This window comes from Phoxinus phoxinus (assembly GCF_949152265.1).
Source record: "Phoxinus phoxinus genome assembly, chromosome: 6".
Classification (NCBI taxonomy): Eukaryota; Metazoa; Chordata; class Actinopteri; order Cypriniformes; family Leuciscidae; genus Phoxinus; species Phoxinus phoxinus.
Genome location: NC_136881.1, coordinates 1,505,025 through 1,510,024, shown reverse-complemented (window position 1 = coordinate 1,510,024; position 5,000 = coordinate 1,505,025). Strand labels below are relative to the sequence as shown.

Genomic DNA, 5,000 nt, shown 5'->3' with positions numbered 1-5,000 from the left:
TTCATAAATTCATCAACTAACCATTCAGAAATGTCCTGTTCTTCTACATGTCGTCACTTCTTCTTGAGTCTCTCCATCATTGTCTGACTCCGGTTTCAACATAAAAGGCTAAAAGTATTTGAAATGTTCAGTGTGTGTGTGTGTGTGTGTGTTAAAAGAACACACGCTCTTGTAGCTCCGCCCCCTGTGCCGGGAACAGCAGCTCATTTGCATTTAAAGGGACAGACACAAAACGGTTTGTTTTTACTCACCCTCAAAAAGTGACAATTTTAACATGCGATATAAAAACATCTGTGGGGTATTTAGAGCTAAAACTTAGAGATTTATTTTACATCTTGTGAAAATGGCATTATACCCCCCCCCCCCACACACACACACACAAACACACACACACACTTGTTTCAGGAAAAAAAGCTGGTGTATGACGTTTTGAGAACGTTATTAAAGACCAGATAACTATGAATAAACGTTCTATTATTAACGTTACTGGAAGAACGTTTGTTCATAAGAAGCTTGCCAGAACGTTCCCTGTTAGCTGGGTAAGTAGTGGAGTAGTGGACACTTCTAAGATGCTTGTTTTCCCTTTATAATGCAGTAAAAATCCCATTCATTGTTTAGAAGCCAAGATGAGGGTGATTAAATGATGACAGATTCTTGTTTTTGGATGAGCTTCTCTCAATAACCAGCAAATCAAATCAGTGTTGAGGCAGCCGAGAGGAAGCGATGCTTCAGTGACTTCAGAGTCTTTGTGTGTGTGTGTGTGTGTGTGTGTGTGCGTGCGTGTGTGTGTGTGTGTGTGTGCGTGTGTGTGTGTGTGCGTGTGTGTGTATGTGTGTGTGTGTGTGTGTGTGTGTGTATGTGTGTGTGTGTGTGTGTGTGTGTGTGTGCGTGCGTGTGTGTATGTGTGTGTGTGTGTGTGTGTGTGTGTGTGTGTGTGTGTGTGTGTGTGTGTGTGTGTGTGTGTTTGGCTGTGGTTCGACATCTCTCAGTGGGAGTCTGTGGGCTTCTGCTGCCCGTCAGGGCTTGTTGACATGGTGTACTTCACAACCACACACTCTTAAACACACACACACACACACACACACACACACACACACACACACACACACTCTCCGCCAGCAGGTGTGTCAGACTCCACACCGCCAGAGGAAAGACTTGAGAGGGAAACAACGTCAGCGACATTCAGAGAGTTATGGCACTCGCTGTAGGAATTACTAATTCTTGTTTTTTTTTAAATAAAATATTGCAGTGTCTTTTCTAAAGGATTTCTCCATGCACATCATTATTGTGTAAAATTCATAATCTTGAATCAGAATAAGTTCCTCTTGCAGCATCTCTTCTCTTCTCTGATGATGTGGGCGGGGCTATAACCTGTCACTCACATGAGATCAGCCAATAGCAAACCACAACCATCCAATCAGTTCCCCACAGACACACTCAAGCCCCGCCCACATGTGTTCTTGCTCCAGAAGCGCTTCACTCGATACACGACACAATAGACCAGCGCTACTTCTTCACTCTCATGATGAGTTTAAATAGTTAAAACTAGCCAATGTTGGCAACACTTTAGAATAAGCTTCAGTTTGCTAAGTTTACTTAATACATTTGGTATCAATATTTTTACAGCATTCATTAGTCAAGGTAATGGTCATTTATATATACTCGAATGTATTTCTAACATTTCAAAATAAATTAAATTAACATGTTTTACATAAATTAATTTAACACATAAATGAATGCATATATTACATTTTAAAAAAAAACGAATTAACAATAGCATGCTTATAAATGAACATTAATAGATTGTAGTGCTACGATTAATCACATCCAAAATAAAGGGTTTGTGTTTACATAATGAGTGTGTACTGTGTATAATTATTTTGTATAAATAAATACACACATATGCATGCATTTAAGAAATATTTGCATGTATATACTGTATATATATATTTATACACAATTTATAACATATAAATAACACATTTTTCTTAAAGGAACACTCCACCGTTTTTTGAAATAGGGCTTATTCACCGTCTTTCCTACATTTAGATAGGTGGGCAAATGCATTTTAGTGCTTTAGTTTGGCAGGGTCGCCGCTAGCTTAGCTTAGCATAATGAATGGAATCCTTTGTTGCCAGCTAGCATGTCATGAGTAAAAGTGATCCAAAAAAAACAAACGAATTACTTCTTGTGGCCTGCGTATTCACAACGAGTACAGATAGCGATGCGGATTAAGACTAGGCGATAGGCATATACACTGTAAAAAAAATTGCTGCTATTATTTAGCACAACTTAAAATCCAACATTGTTTCAACTTTAAAGGTAGGGTAGGTAGGATTTATATAAAAACTTTTTACCAAATTTTATTAAACTTTCTATATATATCAATGCATAATTAAAATGTAAGTACTCTGATAAAAAGAGTATAAAAATCGAGTGACTCTAGACCGTTTAATCTTCATTAAACACAGCTCATTATTTCCATTCGGGACGAATCACAGGATTGGCTTGCGCGACTGTCACTCTCCGTCGCCATGACTACCGCCGTTATTACTGGCTCTGCCCACGTGCGTGCAGTCGCGCACCCGTTTTTAGGTGGGAGTGAATGGAATTAATGAGCTGTGTTTATTGAAGATTAAACGGTCTAGAGTCACTCGATTTTTATACTCTTTTTATCAGAGTACTTACATTTTAATTATGCATTGGTATATAAAGACAGTTTAAACAAATTTGAATAAAAGTTTTTTTTAGACAATTCTGAACTACCCTACCTTTAAAAAGTATGTGTTCAAGCTTGACTTAAAATATTAAGTTTAGTTAACTTAAGTTTAGTTTGGTTAAGTTGGATATTTAAGTTATCTCAACAAATTTTAACTAATCGCAGCCACATTTTTTACAGTGTATTGACTTGGGACTATATTAGGGAGAAGCACAGGCGAAGCACTGCTATGGGCGCAGAGATATCACGCAACACCTGAAATCCGTCAAAATACCGGCGTGACCTGCCCCGAGTATCTGCGCTTTTGGATTGTGTTTATTTTGAGAAGTTACAGCGAAAATAATCACTTACTCTGTGGACAGCTGTCCATTGGGTTCATTCGGCATGGGGCGTTTTTTCCAGTTTACTTTATCGAACCGGAAAAAAAAGTCGAGGACTGCAGGATGGATCAACGCCGAGAAATCCTCGGTAGCTGTGACACAACTGCGGGCACGCTCATCTTGATCTGACACGTTGAGCCTGGTGTTGAGCGATCGCAACCTCCTCCTCTCGTTCTATTCCCAAAGCACGCGCTCCTCTTCTGGAAACTCTGGCTCATAGAGGAATGGTTCTGGGTCTTGACACTTTTTAGTTTTTTTTGGATCACTTTTACTCAGGACATGCTAGCTGGCAACAAAGGATTACATTCATTATGCTAAGCTAAGCTAGCGGCGACCCTGCCAAACTAAAACAATGCATGCACTGAGACAAAAATGCATTTGCCCACCTATCTAAATGTAGGAAGGACGGTGAATAAGCCCTATTTCAAAAAACGGTGGAGTGTTCCTTTAAAATATACATACATGTGTGTATTTATGTATACAAAAATAATTATACACAGTACACACTCATATATGATGTAAACACAAACTTTTATTTTGGATGCGATTAATTGTTGCCCAGTACTTATGTTAAAAATTGAATATTTTTGCAAAGATTTTGCAATATTTTTTAAATATTTGTATTTTTCGTTTTAGTAAAAGTAATTTCATTAGGTAGTTGTTTTTATTCCACGACAAAGTTGCGAATAGGGCAGAGTATTTTTTGCAGTTGCTCCGGTGAACAAGAACTTGCATGACTTACATGCACCACAAGCCTCGTCTGGAAACACGACGCGCTCCAAACCGCACGCTGTGTGCAGGAGACCAGCGCTTTACTGTGGGAGCGAAACCAGTGTGGTCTCCTGCAGCCTGGGCAGGCTTTCAGTGTGTGCGCTCCTCACAGCCTCTGCTGTGGTTCATGGCACTCAAATCTGCAGCAACATCCCGCGAAAGGAATGCGCACATGGATCACACACTGCATAACGACACACACTAGTCAGGGGACGCCGAGAACGCCTGCCTAGAAAAACAGCAACAGAGGAAATCATTTCACTGGGAGAGAGACTGGCGTTCCCACATGATCGGATCCAGCTGACCTGGTCACACACACACACGCACGCACGCACACACACACACACACACGCACGCACGCACACACACACACTGCTGGGGTGGGTTTGATGGTATCAGGTAATACTAAGATAAACACACCATGGTATTTGTGTCGCATCATCATGGTTTTCCCCTTCTTTTTCAAGACTGTATGTTTATTATGATGTAATACATGTCTTATGTATATCTTAGCATGTCATAAGTTCTATTTTTATGTCATAATTTTGACTTTTTGTCATAGTTATGACTTAAAAGTCAAAATTATGACTTATTATTTTTGACTTTTATCAAATAAATTTAGAATCATGTCAAATACGGCGGTCACAATTATGACTTTAGCCATCATATTTTTGACCTTTTATCAAATAATTAAGACTTAGTATGTCAATTATTACGTAATATGTCTTTTGTCATAATTTTTACTTTTTTATCTCTTAATTATGACTTAGTATGTCATCATTTCATCTTCATCTCATAATTTTGACTTTTTGTCGTAGTTATGATGTAAAAAGTCAAAATTATGACAGTAATTTTGACTTTTATCTCATGATTTTGATTTATGTCAAATATGATATATAGTCATAATTATGACTTAACATGTCATCATTTTGACTTTTTATGTCATATATGACTATATATCATAATAATGATGAATGTTTATGTCATAATTTAGACTTAGTATGTCAATTGTGATGTAATATGTCTTAGTATGTCCTAATTTAATCTTCATCTCAAAATTTCGACTTTTTGTCATTATTGATGTAAAAAGTCACAATTATGACACATAATTTAGATTTTTGTTAAATATG

The 5,000-nt window shown here is 37.9% G+C and overlaps 1 protein-coding gene across 1 annotated transcript in view; it reads right to left on the bottom strand.

Moving 5' to 3' along the window:
* adamts5 (ADAM metallopeptidase with thrombospondin type 1 motif, 5 (aggrecanase-2)) overlaps positions 1-5,000 on the bottom strand; it is a 31,156-nt gene that overhangs the window by 24,852 nt on the left and 1,304 nt on the right. The gene's annotated exons all lie outside the window — the stretch shown is intronic.